At 41.9% G+C, this 20,480-nt stretch overlaps 1 protein-coding gene across 1 annotated transcript in view; it reads right to left on the bottom strand.

Moving 5' to 3' along the window:
• The window catches only part of NAPEPLD (N-acyl phosphatidylethanolamine phospholipase D), an 86,111-nt gene extending 65,652 nt beyond the window's left edge, over positions 1–20,459 (bottom strand). The window contains exon 1 of the mRNA XM_060020297.1: positions 20,348–20,459. The gene's annotated coding sequence lies outside the window, so the exon portion shown is untranslated. The remainder of the gene's footprint in view (positions 1–20,347) is intronic.
• Between the last annotated feature and the right edge of the window lie 21 nt (positions 20,460–20,480).

Below are 20,480 nucleotides of genomic sequence, written 5' to 3'. Positions count from 1 at the left end.
AGACAAAAACTGACTATTTCACCATCAGGGCACTTTGCTGCTGGTGGCAACCAGTATTCTTAGAAAAGCTATTCCAGTTCTTTCTTCTGGAGTCCTGACTGCTTGCTATCTTGAAATTTCTCTTGCCCTCCAAAACTCAGTTCTGCAGATGCTCACTTTGGGGACTCACCCAGAAAGACTATCTTTTCTTTTACCTGGTTGGTACATTGGTGTGCATTCATCTCTAAAACAAGGCCGATGATATCCTTCTCAAAGGATTCTCATATAGATTATTAAGATAACTCAAGAAAGGAAGATAGTAAGTGTGTAATCTACTACCTAATAAAGACCACTTAGATGTTATTGAAAATGGTGTTAGTGATTCAAATGATACAACTGCTTTTGTTTAAGGACCAGCATGCCAAGCCCCACTAAATTTTGCTGTGCTAGTGAAGACTATCCCCATTTCTATATTGGTCTTCTAAAGGAGAACAGGAAAGATATCTTATGGAGAATCTCCCTGAACATGTTTTTCTTCAATATATTGTTGACCAAAAAATTAATAGTCAATGTAAGAAAGAAACAGAAAATTTTATTTGAGCCAACCTGAAGATTATAACCCAGGAGACAGCCTTCCAGAAAGCTCTGAGGACTGTTCCAAACAGTTAAGTATGGGACGATGCAAGCAACTGTGTTCCTAAAATTCTCTCCTGAAAATATTTAACTATTTGAGGGCCAATCTGCCAGTTCTCCCAGAGCCCAAAATGCTTCATCCTGATCTTTGCCCTGAATTCCTTTCAGGGTGTGTCGTAGGTCAGCAACTACAGTGGCTAATGACCGGATCCTTGGAGAACTGGATGGTGGGCTATGTTCTTTATTTTACAATACCCTCTCTTTCAGTCTTAATTTCAACCTAGGTCTCAGACCCATTTCATGACCGGTTTGTCGCACGGTGCTAGGAACACTTATTCTCAGGTCAGCCGAGGATTTCGTTGATAGGCTACTCAATGTGCTATTACGGCACTAGGCCCTACTACCTGTAGCGAAAAGCCTCTGGACCACCTGTCTTACTAGTCTGTCATGGTCCAGGAAATCGTTTCCTCTTCCCAAATCTAGAGTTACACTATTAGAATTATCGATCTTACAGGACTCTATATTTGGTCAATCATTTCAAATCACTTAGTCATCATTATTTTTAATAAGAAGCTGGTCATACATTTGGTAATGCAAGAAACAACAATCTTGTAAAATAGGCAGAAAACAAGTAATATAGCTAGTAACATTAATAAGGTCCTAAGTAATGTTATCTCCTAAGGAGTTACATGGCTGGCACCAGAAGAAAAATAGATCGTCACGGTTGAGCAGGTATTTCTGCCCTGGGGGAGGTCTGGTTAATGCATAATGCAGATGCACAATGCACACCAGAGGGGCAGGAGGAGGCCCAAATGGGCAGAGAAAACTGTTATGTTTAAATTTTTCTTGTCTTGCCTTAAAATATGAATTTCATTTCACCGATATTAAATGAACTCATGCCTTCAGTACCATAAAATTCAAGGCCGCGGTTGTTCTGGGAAATTTCTTAGATGTCTTGTGGAAGTAAAGCCTTAGAAGAGTGGAGGCCATGAAGCATAGAATTCGGTCAGAGCTTCAGGTTCTTTTCAGCATCTCACCTCTATTTCTTGGAAGCTGTGTGACCTTAGCGTCTCAGAGCCTCAATTTTCTCATCCGTAAGGTGATCATATTAACTGATCACCAGGTTATTTTAAGGACTAAAAGTTTTCATGGGAAACTTAACTCCCATATAAACTGAGTAATCATTATTTGTGTATACAATAATATCACTTTTATATACAATAATAATAACTGGGCCTAGTGCTCCATAGAAACACAACCATAGTACCCCATCTATTGGCAGTAAGTTAGTCATATGCACCTAATAAATTAAAACCAAGGTCCCTTACCAAGTTTATGGTTAATCTCTCTAAATCTAAAAGTTTATGTCCCCTCTGACCTCAATCCTGTGCTAATTGAACACTAATCAAGCAGAGTCCGATGACTATAATGACGTTATAGACAACAGCAATGTACATACTAATAATATCTATAATACATGGTATTACAGATATCATCATTAACGTACAAACTCAGATTGTTCCTCCAGGGCGAGATGAGCTTACAGACCCTGGAGCTGTGGACCACCTGGCCAGAGGCTCATAAACCAGAGACATGCTGACTCCCAAAACTACAATTAAGAAAGGTCACAGATAGGTCACAAGACAATGATTAATCCCAGGCTTTGTTCTTCCCCTATAAAAGAACCCCTAGCTCAAAGACCAAGTTGGAATGGATATGAGGCTTGTTTCCCACTCTGTTGCTTGGCACCCTGCAATAAATCCTACTTGGCTGCAAACTCCTGCTGTCAGAGTTTAGCCTTCTGTGCCATGGGCACACGAGCCCTTTTGCTCAGTTACAAAAGCTCAACATACTAAAGGGTTATGGGACCACAAACACAAATGTAGAAAGACGACCAAATGACCATTATGGGGTTTAAAACCTTAACGTCCGCATATGTTTGAAGATAATGTCATATCTCTAGTCAACCAGAGAGGAGTACATTAATATGATGCATAAATGCTATGTCCCCACCTGATTAAAGGCATTATATTATTAGTACATCAATGATATTCTAAATGAAAATTTTAAAGAAAAATATGTAAGATTTGATGTGAGATAAGCAGAAGTAAGCTGCCTGAAAACAAAATAAACATGTTAAATTTAGTCCTACATGATACTGGCTTTAAAGAAAAGTCTCCAGGTAGAGTTGTACATGAGAAAGCATCCACCTTCCCTGTGTGTACATATGTTACCAAACCAAACTTGGGTCTGCTCCCCCCCCCTGTGCAGCAAAGCCAATTTACTCATACAAGGTTGTGGTGAAGGAAAGCACAGCATTTATGTGCAGGGGACCAAAAACAGAATACAGGCATCTCATGTTCGAAAGATTCGAACTCCTTGATGGCTTTCAGGGAAGGTGTTTTAAAGGCAACATTTGGGGTGAGGGCTGAAGGGTGCATGACTTTCTTCTGATTGGTTGGTGGTGAGGTAACAGGGTGAAGTTTCAGAAATCTTAATCATCAGCCTCTGGTTCCAGCCAACCTGGGGTCTAAGTGCTTGTGGTTAGTATGTAGTCACCATCCTCCACCTGGATGAAGTGGGGCTCTTAGTTCCTGCAGAACAACTCAAAGATTTCTGTCAGACTGCTCTGTATACCCTTGAGGAGGAATGAGGACTCTTTTATCACTGAACCATTGCCATTACTTTTCTTGTTTAACTGCTTTGTTGCTGCATTCCCTCACTTCCCTAATTAGTAACTGCTGGAGCCTGCTCTTTGGAACTAAGGGAAGGCCTAAGACACTACCACCTTTTTCTACAAGCAAGAAACGGGGGACATGGAGGGCCTTTTGTACCCGGGAGGGCTCTACAACGTTCTGCTCAGTTTTAATCCCGCGCCCCCTTCTTTGATATTCCTCAATCCTGAAGGGAACAGGGGCAGGACAAGAAACAGAATAACGGGCTTCCGTGGTGGCACAGTGGTTGAGAGCCCGCCTGCCGATGCAGGGGATACGGATTCGTGCCACGTTCCGGGAAGATCCCACATGCCGCGGAACGGCTGGGCCCGTGAGCCATGGCCGCTGAGCCTGCGCGTCCGGAGCCTGTGCTCCGCAACGGGAGAGGCCACAACAGTGAGAGGAAAAAAAGAAACAGAATAACATTTTGAATAGAGAGGTTAATCATAAACCCAGCATGGGAACTTGATTTAAGGGGGACTCGGTTTCCTCTATATATATGTATTTATCTATATACATGTATTTATCTATATACATGTGCATACATATAGCATATGTTTTCCCAAAGAAATTTCCATTTATTTGCTTCAAATAAGTCATTTTATTTGTCATTCCCCTCATTTTATTTTCAAGGTGGAGAAAGGATTTCATGAATTATTCAAACTGTCTTTTTATGGCTGAGAAAGGTCCTGCTATCTTAGAAGCAGTCTGATCTGAGACAATTAAAAACAGGCCTACTTTTTGTGTGACTTTTAAAGTTCTTGGTAGCTAATGTCTAGAAGCAAAAACTGTGTAGACGTTGCAGCCTGATCCTTCCTGAAGGAAAATCCTAAATCACCAATTTCAAAAGCCTTAGCTTTGCTAATAAGGAACATTGAAATCTGCAGCCATTATGTTTCACTTTAAGCAGATTTCCTTACAATTCAAAAGTACAAAGAATCAATCTCAGTGCCCTGAAGGCTCTTCAGGCTATTGCTCAGCTAGTAATCATGGGGGAAAAAAAAAGCTATTTTCAACTTAATTGGTTGGAGAACAACCTATAGATATAAAAAATGCAATTTATGGCCCACTAATGAACAGCTATTTAAGAAATGCTCACATTGAAAACACTATTTATATACATTATAAGAAATAGCATAAAGCAGAATACTGCTTAATTCACATAAAATCTTTCTGGTCTTATTTGCTTGGTCTGTTTTTTCAGTTCCTATCTGCTGCTTCAATGAGTGAAAAGAACCTCTAGGTAGAAGCCATTGAAATACTCTTTAAACTTGTGAGTAGTTTCATTATATATTGCTGGCTGAATCATAAATGCTGATGCTGGCAAAGTAGTCACAGTAGAACAAAGGGGATTTTTAGGTGCTTCATCTTCTCAACACCACTTTATTACTATTGTTATAAAGCTTTGGACAATCAGTTACGGTTTGACCCCCCGTTTAGCCAGCTTTTGTTATAGCTCAAAAATCAGTTGAGAAACTCTCTATCAAGGCTTAGAATGATAGAATTTCAGATTCAGAAGAGATCCTAAATCAGTGAAGCTCCTATCAGAAAACAGAATTCCATGCAAAGGGTTTAATTGAAGATAATTTAATGGCAAGATGATTTACAGGGATGTGGGCAAGGTTAAGGGATCCAAAAAGGGATGAGAAACTGAGGCGGGAGATAGATGGGCCCCAGGCTGAGCAGCTGGAGTTTGTCCCCTGAGGGCAGATACACCAAGATGAAGAGGAGGAGAAGCTGAGCCCCGCCTAGAGACCACATGTTTCTCATTCTCGAAGTCAAGGAGACATTCCCGACTACACATGTGCAGAAAGGCTCCTCAGAGGTCAAAAGGGAGGGGGCGTCACCTCACAGGAAGGGATGTCAACCTACCCATAGATCTCTTTACTAGAATCCATCTTGGCTAAGAGATGTGCGCGACACACACACACACACACACACACACACGGGAGGGTCCTGAGATAAACCAAATACAGACTCAGAACCAGGCAAAGCAAGATGATTGGCCAGAGGAAACCTGGAAGAAATGCCCCATAAAAGTGATTCAAACTACCACGAGGGCACGACCTTCTCTCTGAGCCTGCCTGTGTGTGCCCATTCACACGTACTCTTTTTCCTCCTAATAAGCACTTTACTTGCTTCACTACTTTCCGTCCTTGTGGGAATTCATTTCTATAAAGCCAAAGGGCCAGGGGCCTTGTCACTGGTCACTGGTCCCTGGTGGTCTAGTGGCTAAGATTCAGCACTCTCACTGCCGCAGCCTGACTTAAATCTGGCTGGGAACCGAAATCCTGCTTCAAGCCGCTGCAGGCCAAGCCACCCAAGATCAGAACCACCCAGGACTAACAGTGAGGTTGTTACTACTTTGACCGAGAAGGGCAAGGGCAGAAGACAGTGTCATGAGTGCTGGGAGAGTTGGAACTGTGGAGGGAGACAGCTGCAGTCCTACCCAGAGGAAGACAGAACCACTGCTGGAACTGAAATGCTGAGGCAGGGAAGCAGCAGGAGGAAGGACCTCCATTTCCCGCTCTCCATCCCGTGGCAGTGCCTCCTACTGGATGAACCCCAAGGGAAGCCAAAGGCAGGGAGCCTAGATGATGATGTCTGTAAGGCTCAGCTCCCGCTTGGGTACAGAGATCAGGGTAGAGAGCGACAGAATGGATGAAGGGGCGGAGCAGAGAATAACCCAACAAACCCCTTAGAGGCCCGTAGGTCTAGTGATCCTCAGACATGTGCAGGCAGCAAAGCATGTGGAGATCCACTCAGTCCTTACACAATAACTTGAGTCTACCTAACTTTAACTGCACGCCTACCACATGCCAAGCCCTGCTAAAAGCAGGTAAATTTGGAGATGCCTAAAGCATCTCCAAATTCAATTCAACAGAATCCTATATAATTGTATATTTACCATTACAATTTTTTTTTTTTTTTTGCGATATGCGGGCCTCTCACTGTTGTGGCCTCTCCCGTTGCAGAGCACAGGCTCCGGACACGCAGGCTCAGCGGCCATGGCTCACGGGCCCAGCCGCTCCGCGGGCATGTGGGATCTTCCCAGACTGGGCCACGAACCCGTGTCCCCTGCATTGGCAGGCGGACTCTCAACCACTGCGCCACCAGGGAAGCCCACCATTACAATTTAAAATTGTGTATTAAAAGACCGTTTAAAAATTCAAGACCTTTATGCAGTGCTATAGAATGATCTGAGATATATTGTTTTAAAACACAGGAGCACAATGTTGTATGTAATATGCTGCCATTTATATTTTTAAAAGAGAGAAAAAAGTATATAGACTATAAATACATATGTTTGCTTGTACAGTTGAACAACACAGGTTACTACACGACAATCAAAGATGCTGTGAGGGGTGGTAGGGAGTGCAGAAGACTGACTCTAGGTTATACTGGGGTTTTCAACTGCATGGAGGGTTGACGCCCCAACCCCTGTGCTGTTCAAGGGTCAACTGAATATACTAGTCAGTCTTTCAAACGAGTCATGAGGAAGTAGTAATGTCGATTGTCTCTATGGAAAGGAAATGGGTGGCCAAAATAGAGGGTAAAAAGGCATACTGTTTACTTTCTTGAGCCTTTTGAATTTTGAACCATGTGAATATATTATCAATTTAAAAAAATAATGAAAAGTAAAAATTTTTAAGTCAACATAAAATGGTAACTGCACAGGGTGTATGGCACCCACAGGAGGGATCTATAGGCTGGTCTGGGGGTGGGGATGGGGTCAAGCCAGGCCTCCTAGAGAACGTGACGCCTGAACTGAACACTGAGAGAAGGCAGAGACCGGCAGGAGGGGAAGGCGCTGAGACAGCTGAGATGGTTTAAGCAAGAGCACAGAGGAAACGTGCGAGAAGCTGTGCATGACTGAGCCAAAAGCTGCAGTGGCAAGTGACCGCAGAGGGGACAGGACAGCGGGCAGGGCCAGACTGTGGGAGCCTTGTGGACCCTGCTATAAAGTTTGGATTTCATCCTGAAAACGAAGAGTCATTGCACCAACTTACACTCCCACCAACAGTGCAGGAGGGTTCCCTTTCCTCCACACCCTCTCCAGCATTTATTTGTAGACTTTTTAATGATGGCCATTCTGACCGGTGTGAGGCGATACCTCATTGTAGTTTTGATTTGCATTTCTCTGACAATTAGTGACGTTGAGCATCTTTTCATGTGCCTACTGGGCAGCTGAATGTCTTCTTTGGAGAAATATCTGTCTATTAAGGTCTTCTGCCCGTTTTTGGATTGGGTTGTTCGTTTTTTTGATATTGAGATGCATGAGCTGTTTGTATATTTTGGAGATTAATCCCTTGTTGGTCCCATCACTTGCAAATATTTTCTCCCATTCCATAGCTTGTCTTTTCATTTTGTTTATTGTTTCCTTTGCTGTGCAAAAGCTTGTAAGTTTGATTAGGTCCCATTTGTTTTTTAAGTTGGTGCAGCCACTATGGAAAACAGTATGGAGGTTTCTCAGAAAACTAAAAATAGAATTACCATATGATCCAGCAATCCCACTCCTGGGCATACACACCTGGACAAAACTGTAATTCAAAAAGATACACACACCCCTATGTTCATAGCAGTACTATTCACAATAGCCAAAACATGGAAACAACCTAAGTGTCCATCGACAGATGGATAAAGAAGATGGGGTACATATCTACAATGGAATATTACTCAGCCACAAAAAAGAACGAAATAATGCCCTTTGCAGCAACATGGATGGACCTAGAGATTATCATACTAAGTGAAGTCAGAGAGACAAAGACAGATACCATATGTTATCACTTATATGTGGAATCTAAAATATGGCACAAACGAACCTATCTACAAAACAGAAACAGACTCATAGACATAGAAATCATACTTGTGGTTGCCAAGGGGGAGGCAGGGAGGCAGAGGGATGGACTGAGAGTTTGGGGTTGCATACTATTACATTTAGAATGGATAAACAACAAGGTCCTACTGTATAGCATAAGGAACTATATCCAATCTCCTGGGATTAACCACAGTAGAAAAGAATGTAAAAAAAAGAATGTATACATGTGTACACCTGAGTCGCTTTGCTGTACAGCAGAGATTGGCACAGCACTGTAAATCAACTCTACTTCAATAAGAAAGAAAAAAGTCATTGTAAACTCTGGGATTAAGGATGGCTTTGAGGGAGGTGAAACTGCAGATACAGAAGCTATTGTTCCAGTCCCTGAAACACAGGTACACTTTATTCCATCAGGTGACCCTAGAACAACTAGGCCAGCAAGAAATCCAAAAACAAACTCATCTTGAATTACAAAGATGATGTGGCATATATATACAATGTAATATTACTCAGCCACAAAAAAGAATGAAATATGGCCATTTGCAGCAATATGGATGGACCTAGAGAATATCATACTAAGGGAAGTGAGTCAGATAAAGACAAACATGTGATAATCACATATGACATCACTTATATGTGGAATCTAAAAAGTAACACAAATGAATCTGTATACAAAACAGAAACAGACTTACAGACATAAAAAACAAACTTATGGTTACCAAAGGGGAAAGGGATGGGGAGGGATAATTAGGAGTATAGGATTAACAGACACACACTGCTATAAATAAAACAGATGAACAACAAGGATTTACCATATAGGACAGGGACCTATGTTCAATATCTTGTAATAACCTATAATGGAAAAGAATCTGAAATATATATACATAACTGAATCACTTTTGCTGTAAACCTGAAACACAATACTGTAAATCAACCGTACTTTAATTTTTAAAAATCATCTCCAATCAATTTCCCTTTTTAGTCATGGTGAGATCAAAGTTTAACACATTATAGGTGTTCAATACAATATCACATATTGACTAATGGTAGTTTATAAGACTAACAGTATTTTAAGATTTATATCTAGTTTTGACATTAACTCAAAGAAGTTCATGTATTTAAACTTTTACTTATATTTGCTCCAAGATAATTTAATAAGTTAGTAGGTTGAGAGAGAAGGAAAACCTAGGAGGAGGAAAGCACGGGTTTTAGAGTCAGAAAGCCCTAGATTAGGTTCCCAGTTCAGACTTTGATTCATGTTGTGCCTTGGCAAGTGGCCTAATCCCCTTGAACCTCAGTTTTCTCGCCTCTCCAATGTGAATAAAGAAACACCACCACTTGCCATTCTATTTTCTCCCCCCACCACCCTCCTCCTCATGAGGCAAGAATGTAAATTAATGAAGCCTAGTTTTCTAAGTGCTTCCACTTAGAAACACAAAAAGGAGCACCACAGAACTTCCAAGGCATGGTCTAAGGTACAATGTATGCATTATATCCACTGCCAGCTACACTCACCTTGAAGACAGACACCACAGTCACACATTCATTCAGCTATTCAACAACTTATGAGCTCCCCCACGGTACTGGACATGGTGCTACTGTTGGGGATGGAGAGGTGGGTGAAACAGGCATGGTCTCCACCCTCACAGAGATCATGGCTAACAGGGAAGCAGGTGAAATTACTCAACCCACAAACAAATATAAAATCGCTCTTTGTGAAAAGTGCAGTGAAGGAAAAGAGGAGGTACGTGAGACAGTAACGAATGTCATTTCTATTGCGAGCATCTTGGGGCAAGTTCTCTAGAAGTAGAACCTGAAGTGGGGACACTTGTGCAAATGATTCATTCAGAGAGTGCTCTCTGGAGAGGCCTCTAAGGGACTGACAGCAGCAGAGTGAGGACGGGTGGAGGGGAGAATCTGGGTAAAGATGGGTTTCAGGAGAACTCTAGCCTCAGCCTGACCCTACCAGGAGCTCTGAAGCTTCCTTTCAGAACCAAATTTGTCTCAGAGGCAAGAGGACTGAGCTGTTTTACCCCCATATCACTTAATAATTGGTTAAGGCCGCCCTCTTCGGGGAGAATAACCTCCTAGGCATCTTTCATCCAGGCAGTTCCCATCAGCCAAAGGCAATTCTCTATACAAAGGTGCAGGTGTGAGCAGTTAGCAGCAGCCACACCTGTAGTGGCTAAGGAACGTTCACTACCTGGGTACAGGCGATGAGGCGGGGTTTCAATAGCATCTGCTACAGAGCGTCTGGGGAGGCTTCTCTAAAGAAGTGAGTTTTGAGCTAAGACTTGAAGGACGGGTGAGAATTAGCCAAAAAAGTGTATTCCAGGCTCAAGAGATGACATGCGCCTAATGAAAAACAAAAAGATCACCAGGGCTGGAGAATTGTGCTGTAGAGGAACGCGGATCAAGATTATTTTGGGGAGAACCCGAGTCATTTTGGATTTTATCCTAAGAACAATGAAAAACCATTGAAAGGCTTTAAGTGGGGAAGAGACATAGTCCTCCCCCCAGTATTTTCATAGCTCCTTGGACTGGTCAGGAAAGAGTGAGAAGAGGGAAAGGGAAGATGTTGGGAAACTCGTTAGGAGGCTGGTTTATACTCATCTGGGCTATGAGGGATGGTGGTTTCCACTAGGGTGGAATGGGGATTGAAAGGAAAAAATGGACTCAGGATATATTTTGAACGTAGAACCAACAGAATTTGGTAATGAATTGTCTGCAATGGGGAAAGTTTTATATCTCGATGGAAGATCAAAATAAGAATTTATATTTATACTATTTCCCCTCTTTTTGTCTTTTTTTTTTTTTTGTCTATAGTATGCAAAACACAGGCTCAGAGCCTGGTGTTAAGGGGCGTTTTTTTTTCCTGCCTTCCCCTGTTAGCTGATACGGCATACTGAAAGAGACTGACAATAAAGCAAGGTAACGAAACAGCCACTCTGCAACAGCTAACCAAACATCTAGGGATTAAATTGTGTATGAGCTTTCTACAGCGGCACAACAAGTTGACACAAATTTAGGGGCTTAGAACAACATCTATCATCTCACAGGGTCCATGGGTTACGAGGCCGAGCATGGCTTACCTGTGTTCTCTGCTCCAGGGTCTCACAAGACTACAATCAGCATGTCAGTCAGAGCTGGGGTCTCATCTGGGGCTCGGGGTCCTCTTCCAAGTACACATGGCTGTTGGAAGAATTCATTTCCTTGGGGCTGTAGAGCTACCGACATCTTACTTCTTCAAGGCCAGCAGAGGAATGGCTTACCTCTACACCCTTTTAAAGGGCTCACCTGATTAGGTGAAGTCCCCCCAGGGCTAATTAACTTAAACTCAGCTGATTAGGTGCTTTAATTCCATCTGAAAAAATCCCTTCACCTTTGCCATATAATGTAACCTAATTACAGGAATGAGTTTCCATGGGGAGGGGGTTATATGAGGACAGGGGTCACTGGGGGGTCATCTTAGAATTCTGCCCACTGCCCACTGAAACTAAAAAGAGATCAATAGAAAAGAGTTTGATGCCAGTTTATGGATTTGGTAGGAATTAAAAAAATACCTTTATCATTAAATTCTACTTCAGGATTAGCAATCTCTATACAAATTTGGTGAAATCAGCCAGGGTTAAGAAGAGAGGGCTGCATACAGGAGATCCAGGTAGAGAGATAACCAACTGACGTGACTAGCTTCTCTCCCTGGAAATCTAAAGTACTGAATTGGCAGATCATCATTCCTATAGTTTCTGAATTGCCTATTCTTTTCTCAGATACGAGATAACTGAGCAAATGTTGAAAATAGGTTCAATTCTTACTTCTGTAAGAATCTTACACCCATGTCTGAAGAATAGCATCTTGTGACTCAGGTGATTTCATACTCTTGCAAATCTGTTTTGAGATCTTTATAGAAGCTTTCCGCACATTAAATTAGATCCTAGATGTTGTCTTCTTCATCCCCTCTCTACCAAGCCTGTTGGAGTCTTCTCGTGAAGATTTAGCAAGTTTAAGTCTACCCTAAAGGTAACCCCTGGAGTCATTTAGAGCAGAATATTTGTCTAGAAGGCACTGTAGGTCTTCACTACAGGAAAGACAGTCTGTAGGAAGGTTTGTGGAGTGAATAGAGCCCAGGGGCAGAAACTTTCGGTACGTATCAATCCAGTGTGAGTCAAGGAGCACTGAGTGGATGATCAATGGAGAAGAACAAGATGAGGAGGCAATTAATGATTGAAGAGTCCCAGAAAGACCCCTGGGTGAGCAAAGACCATCGCAATTTGGGGTCATCTAGACCAGAAGGAAATGAAGGTGAGGAAGACAGAAAGTCAAATTTTGCTAACATCATAAATGCTGGACTTAGTCTCCTATAGAAGAGAAATGGTGGCCTGAATGGAGGTAAGTGGCAGTTCAGATTTTTCAGAAATTACTTTTCTTCTACTACACTTGATTACAATTGATTCCTAGCTAATAAACACAAACCAGAAGTTTGAGGAATGTGAAGTTGTTTGTATAAAGTGCCCTACATTTTCTTCTGCCTCTGCCCTCAAGGATAAACCAGGTAACCTATAAGTATTATACACACAGGCATTCACTCAAACTCAGAAGCATTCAAAACATAGGAAAGTGCATAAGAAGGACTTTGACAATAGTGATGTGGGGGCCATGAGCTACATTCCCAGGGATTGATTGTGGCCTCTGTTCCCATGGTGATTATACATTCAACTCGGGACTTCCTTCCCACTCAGTGTAACCTCCATTAAGAAGCAAGAAACAAAAGGAAATAAAGCCAAAGCACTTCAGTGAGTCCAGACTGGGCACAAAGACTGCCGGCACCACAGCCAGACTCAGGGAGCCGCTCAAACTGCCACATTACACATCTCATGGCACACTAATCGCTCCTTCCTCATTAGGGGGCCATTGTACAAAAGGCTGGATCAGGAAAGCTTTATGAAACATGCAAAGATTTTTTGCTCCAATTCATTTGCAGTTCCCTTTATTACCTTATTAGTTATGCCCAGATGAACAATTCTAAATTTCCTTTCCTATGTCCATTTGTAAGAACCTCTGTGACTAATACATCTGTGCGTGTGTGCGTTTGAGTGTGTGATGGTGATACATGATGATCAGTAGATAGAAGCAGTACTCTTCCCACACGGCTCCTCGCGCACAATACAAATTTTCTTTTGGAAATGTAACCTCATTTTTTCCCTTTAATTCAACTTTTTATTTTGAGATAGTTGTAGATTCACATGCAGTTGTAAGAAATAATAGAGATCTCACGTACCCTTCATCTATCTGTCCAATGGTAACATCTTTCATAACTGCAATACAATATCACACCCTGGAAATTGACATTGATGTAATTAACTGACCTTCTTATTTCACCAGTTTTACATGCATTCATTTGTGTGTACTTAATTCTATAAAATGTTATCACGTGTGTAGATTCATGTAACCATCACCATTTCAAGATAGAGAACAGTTTCATCACCTCTGGGATCTCTCATGCTACCCTTTCATAGCCATACTCACCTCTTCTTCTCCCTGTCCTTCTTCCCTCTCTGCCTGAACCCCTGGCAATCACTAATCTCCCCTCCATCTCTATAACTGTGTTGTTTCAAGAATGCTTTATAAATGAGATCATATAGGATATAACCTTTTAAGATTGGCGTAATTCTCTTGAGGTCATCTGTATTGCACTTATCAAGAGTTCATTCCTTTTTAGTGCTGCGTAATAGTCCATAGTATGGATGTACCACAGTTGGTTTAACCATTTACCTATTGAAAGACATTGGGATTGTTCCCAGTTTTGGGGCCATCATGAATAAAGTTGTTACTAATATTCATGCAGATGTTTTCATCTCTCTGGGATAAATGCCCAAGAGTACGATCACTGGGTTGTATAGTAAGCACATATTTTATTTTATTTTTTTAAAAACCTGCCAGACTAGGGATTTTCCTGGTGGCACGGTGGTTAAGAATCTGCCTGCCAATGCAGGGGACATGGGTTTGATCCCTGGTCCAGGAAGATCCCACATGCTACGGAGCAACTAAGCCTGTGCTCCACAACTACTGAGCCTGTGCTCTACAGCCCACTCGCCACAACTACTGAAGCCCACGCACCTAGAGCCCGTGCTCCGCAACAGGAGAAGCCACCGCAATGAGAAGCCTGCACACTGCGATGAAGAGTAGCCCCTGCTCGCCGAAACTGGAGAAATCCCATGCACAGCAATGAAGACCCAACGGAGCCAAAAATAAATAAATTAATTAATTAAACAAACAAACAAAAAACAACCTGCCAGACTATTTTTCAGAGTGACTGTACCACTCTGAAATTTTAGATTCCCACCAACAATGCATGAGAGATCCTGTTTTCTCTGCATCCTCACCAGCATATGGTATTATTAGTATTTTTGATATCTCGTGTTTTTTAAAATTAATTAATTTTTAATTTTATTTTTGGCTGTGTTGAGTCTTCATTGCTGTGCACGGGCTTTCTCTAGTTGCAGTGAGCGAGGGCTACTCTTCATTGCAGTGTGTGGGCTTCTCATTGCAGTGGCTTCTCTTGTTTCGGAGCACGGGCTCTCGGCGTGTGAGCTTCAGTGGTTGTGTGTGGCTCACGGGCTCTAGAGCGCAGGCTCAGTAGTTGTGGCACACGGGCTTAGTTGCTCTATGGCATGTGGGATCTTTTCGGACCAGGACTTGAACCCGTGTCCCCTGCTTTGGCAGGCAGATTCTTAACCACTGCACCACAAGGGAAGCCTGATATCTCGTGGTTTTAACTTGTATTTCTTTAATGGCTAATGATGTTGAATATCTTTTCATGTGCTTATTTGTCATCTGTATTTCCTCTTCAGTGAAATGTCTGTTCCTGTCTTTTGCCCATTTTCTGATTGGATTGTTTATTCTTTACTGTTTTGAGCATATTTACATATTCTAAACACAACTCATTTATTAGATGTGTGGCTTGCAAACATTTTCTCCCAGTCTGTAGCTTGTCTTTTTACTCTCTAATAGTATCTTTCATTGAGCGAAAGTTTTTAATTTTGATGAAGTCTTGTTTAGCAGTTTTTCCTTTTATGGGTTATGCTTTTGATATCAAGTCTAAAAATTCTTCAACTAGCCCTACATCCCAAAGATTTTATGTTACGTGTTTTTCTAAAATTTTATAGTTTTACGTTTAAGTCTATGACTCATTTTGAGTTAATTTTTGTATAAGGTGTGAGGTTTAGGCTGAGGTTCATTGAGGAGCAGGGGGCAGGGGACTCTAGGAATATCCAATTGCTCCAGTACCATTTGTGGGAAAAGGTATCCTTTGACCATTGCATTACTTTTGCATCTTTGCCAAAAATTAGTTGGGCAGATGTGTGTGGGCCTATTTCCGGTTTGAGATAATCACAAAAGACGCAGATGAAAATGACAAAGCTTCAAGAGCCTAGAGAGATGTTAATAAATGTGGAAGACAGATAAATTATTGTAATTCAGCATAAAGATAACTGTTATCCCCAATAAAGAATCCACTGAGTGGAATGTCAGATGATGTAATCAAAGAGAATTTTCCTAAATGAAGGAAGAAGTGAATCTGCAGATTGAAAGAGTATATCGTGTTCCCTGAAATTATGACAAAAATCACTGAACACACGGGAATTCCCTTGCAGCCCGGTGGTTAGGACTACATGCTTTCACTGCGGAGGTCCCGGGTTCAATCCCTGGTCAGGGGAACTAAGATCCTGCAAGCCATGTAGCATGCCCACCACCCACCAAAAAAATCACTGAACACAAAGCTACACAATATTAATATGTATCCTTAGTTAAGTTATTAGACTTCAAGAATAAAATAATTTTTTAGGTTTTCAAACAGACAAAGCAAGCCATATTTAAAAGTGTTAAAAAAGATATGGTTAGCCTCAGACTTCTCCAAAGCAACATTCAATTCAAGAAAATAATAGTGCTATGGGTTTTTTTTGTTTTTTTTTGTTTTCTTGCGGTATGCGGGCCTCTCACTGCTGTGGCCTCTCCCGTTGCGGAGCACAGGCTCCAGACACGCAGGCCCAGCGGCCATGGCTCATGGGCCCACCCGCTCCGCGGCATGTGGGATCTTCCCGGACCAGGGCACGAACCCATGTCCCCTGCATCGGCAGGCGGACTCTCAACCACAGCGCCACCAGGGAAGCCCTTTTCTTCATTTTTGAAGGATCATTTTACTAGATATAGAATTCTTGACTGACAGTCTTTTCCTTTCAGGACTTCGAACATGTTGTCTCAGTGCCTTTTGTCCTCCATGGTTTCTGATGAAAAATTAGCTATTAACCTTGTTGGATCAAGTGTATGTGACAAACTGCTTTTCTCTTGCTGCTTTTAAGATTTTCTCTTTCTGTAGTTTTATTATTATGATGTCTTGGTGTGGATCTCTTTGAGTTTATTCTACTTGGAATTTGTTCAGATGTTTAGACATGTAGATTAGTGTTTTTCATCAAATTTGGGTGTTTTGGATCATTATTTCTTCAAAGATTCTTTCTCTCCCTATCTATCTCTCTGTCCCTTCCTTCTGGAACTCCCATTATGTGTATGTTGGAATGCTTGAAGGTATCGCAAAGGATTCTGAGGCTCTGTTCATTTTCCTTCATTCTTTTTTCTTTTAAACCCACAGACTGTTAATCTCAGTTGATCTAGCTTCACATTTTCTGGTTCTTTCTTCTACCTGTTCATATCTGCTGTTGAGCCCTTTCAGTGAATTTTTCATTTCATTTATTGTACTTTTTAATTCCAGGATTTTGATTTAAAAATAATTACTATCCCTTTATTGATATCCTGTATTTGATGAGACATAATTCTCATACCTTCCTTTAGTTTTTTAGACATTGTTTCCTTTAGTTTTGTGAACATTTTAAAAACAGCTTATTTTAAAAAGTTTTTGTCTTTTAAGTCCAATGTCTTGGCTTCCTCAAGGACATTTTCTATTGATTTTTTTTTTCCTGTGCATGACCATATTTTCTTAGTTCTTTGAATGTCTTGTAATTTGTTTGTTAAGAACTGGACATTTAAAATAATATAATGTGTCAATTCTGAATATCAGATTCCACCCCCTCCCAGACTTTGTTGTTGCTGTTTGCTTTTGTTTGTTTAGTGACTTTTCTAAGTAAATTCCTTAACATCATGTGTTACCACTGAAGTCTCTGCTCAACTAGCTTAATGGTCAGCTAATGATTATACAGATACTTCCATAAGTGCCTAGAACCAATGAACTTCTCAGTTGTTGTTGAGGAGCTCTGTGTATGGTATACCTTCAACACTTAGCCAGACAGTTGACAACTGTGCCTTAGCCTTCACTTCCTGCTTGCACAGAGCCTCAAGGTCAGTGCTGTGGGAGGGTTTAGGGCCTTCTCCTGTCTTTCCTGGGCATGTGTACAGCCCTGGGTATGCACACAGTCATATACATGTGCATGGCCTTCCAGATTCCCAGGAATACATCTGGGCTTTTCAAAGTCTCTATAGGTATACCTCAGATATATTACAGGTTCAGTTCCAGACCACCACAATAAAGTGAATATTACAATAAAGTGAGTTGCATGAATTTTTCAGTTTCTCACTGCATATAAAAGTTACATTTATACTATACTATAGTCTATTAAGTGTGCAGTAGCATTATGTCTAATAAAACAATGTACAGACCTTAATTTAAAAGTTATCTCTTGCTAAAAATTGCTACCCATCATGTGGCCCTTAGTAACATTCAAGATCTCTGACATCACAGATCATCATAACAAATATAATAATAATGAAAAAAGTTTGGACTATTGTCAGAATTACCAAAATGTGACACAGAGACACGGAGTGAGCAAATGCTGTTGGGAAAATGGTTCCAATAGGGTTGCCACAAAACTTCAATTTGTAAAAGACAGAATATCTGTGAAGCACAAAAAAGCAAAGCGCAATAAAACGAGGTATCCTGTATAGACAGCTCAGGCCCTAGCTTTTCCTTTTAAGCTTCTTGGTTTGCCTATTGTTTGCCCTTACTCTTATCTACTACCTCCAGGCAACCACCCAAAGTTAGATAACCGCCTCTAAATATTTTTGACAAACATCCCCAGAAAAAGGCTTTTTGCTTTGAGTCAGGTTAAATAAAGGCAACCTTGCAAGTGAGATCATCCAGGGAAGCATGAGACAGGTCAAATAATTCCAATTCTCTGGATTTGAGGCCTTGAAGGAACTCCAGCCCAATTTTGCCCCCTCTGGTGGCTGCCGATTTTCATCTTGGCTGTGGGATCCTGGTTTTCAAGGCTACCATGGAGTTAGGAGGAAGGGGTTAAGGATAGAGTTAAACACTATAAGTGTTTAACTTTGCTTATTGCAATTTAGGTGTTTTTATGAGGGGGGGGGGGGAAACTCCCCAGATTACTGCAAGACTTGTTTCATTTCCAGAGTTTTGAAAATGTTGATTCTGGCCATTTTTATTTTGGCCACGCCACATGGTACGTGGGATCTTCATTCCCTGACCTGGGATCGAACCCATGCCCCTTGCAGTGGAAGCATGGAGTCTTAACCACTGGACCGCCAGGGAAGTCCCAGATTCTGGCCATTTTTAAAACCAGTTTTCTCATTTATTTTATTAAAAGAAGGGAGGATTTTCAGAGGTTTTATTCTGTCATTTTCCCTGACGTGTTAAACTAAGTTTGAATTAAGATGTGCTAAAATTTCCCAGGTGCTTCCTGTGATTATACCTAAATATTTTTGTATATATGTATGATGTTTGTATTTCTTTATTAATGTTAACACACATGTGTTTTAGAAACCTGAAGGGATAACCTTGGTTGTCCTCATTATATAATAGATCCTGTGGGCTGAACCTGTGGTTCATAGCAGAAGGGAGATGTGGAGAGAGATGAGGCTGGAAAGGTAAGTAGGAGTTAGCTCATGGAGGGACCTATCTTCCATACTAAGGAGGCTTCACTTTATCCTGACCAAGGGAAATTACTGGGGGGTTCTTCATAATGGTACTATCATACTAAAAGCTGCATTCTGAAAAGATCCCTTGGGCTTCCCTGGCGGCGCAGTGGTTGAGAGTCCGCCTGCCGATGCAGGGAACACGGGTTCATGCCCTGGTCCGGGAAGATCCCACATGCCGTGGAGCAGCTGGGCCTGTGAGCCATGGCCGCTGAGCCCGCGCATCCGGAGCCTGTGCTCCGCAACGGGACAGGCCACAACAGTGAGAGGCCCGCGTACAGCAAAAAAAAAAAAAAAAGATCCCTTGGGCCAAAAACTATGACAGTGGGGCTGGAGTGGATTCAAGAGGCAGGAAAGGGGTGTATCAATTGGATGTTGAGAGTGGGGAAAAAGGGAGGAGCTGAGGGTGAAACTGGGTTTCTGGTTTGGATGTCTGCTGAATGGAGGTAACATTTGCTGTTTTGCGTTGAATATACAGGAATAGACTCCTGGGCAAGACAGTGAAACGCATTTTGGACAAGTTGATATTGAGGTGCCAATGGGATACTCAAGTGTAGTTGTCTAGTCACTGAGTGGTTAAGGGGGCCTGGAGCTCAAGAGAGAGGCCTGGTTGGGTAGACAGGAAAGGCCTGAGGTGAAAGTGGAAACCATCAGGGAGAGTGTGCAGTAGAAGAGGCCCAGGCCCAGGTCCAGAACCCTGGGGAACAGCAACGTTCAGGGCAAAATGGTGTGGTGCTTAAGTGCAAAGGCTTTGGAGCCACACCGCCTGTTATTAGTGTCCTGACCTCAGGGAAGTTATTTACCCCAGTTTCTGCATCTGTAAAATGAGCATATTGAATAGCACACTTAGAACAGTGCTTGCGATGTTTAGTTTCACTGAGATCTGTGGATAAAGAGCTGTCCAAGAAGGTGAAGAAGGAACTAGGAGAAGGAGGAGGAGCTCTTAAGGTGCAATGAGGAAAGACAATTTCACAGAGATTTACCAAGTCAAACTCAGCCAAGAGGGCGGTACCAGAAGGTCTATAAAGTGTCCATCTTTCAGCAATTAGTGGTTTCACCAAGAGCAATTTCTATGGAATGGAATGAGCCAGACCGTAAAGTGTTGAAAAGTGAGTAGGGGTCAACACTGATACTTTCTTCCCTCTCCTCACGGCGCCTCTCTCTCCCACTAAGGCTTCCTCTAAGGACAATGAGTTATGGATCATATTCCCCTTTTTCCAATCAATTTCGGCCACCAATGGGATAATATGTTGTACCAGGTTACCTTTCATTCTTCTACTTTTGTGCCTTGCACGTCGTAGGCGATTGAAGTAACTGCTGATACAAGGGCTTCTACAGACTCCTTAATTCGCGTTATTAGATTGCTCGCACCACGTCCAGGTCCATTCCTTCCACGA

Source organism: Delphinus delphis, chromosome 9 (genome assembly GCF_949987515.2).
Source record: "Delphinus delphis chromosome 9, mDelDel1.2, whole genome shotgun sequence".
NCBI classification, from domain to species: Eukaryota; Metazoa; Chordata; class Mammalia; order Artiodactyla; family Delphinidae; genus Delphinus; species Delphinus delphis.
The sequence above is the reverse complement of the archived record's forward strand: the minus strand, read 5'-3'. Positions and strand labels throughout refer to the sequence as shown.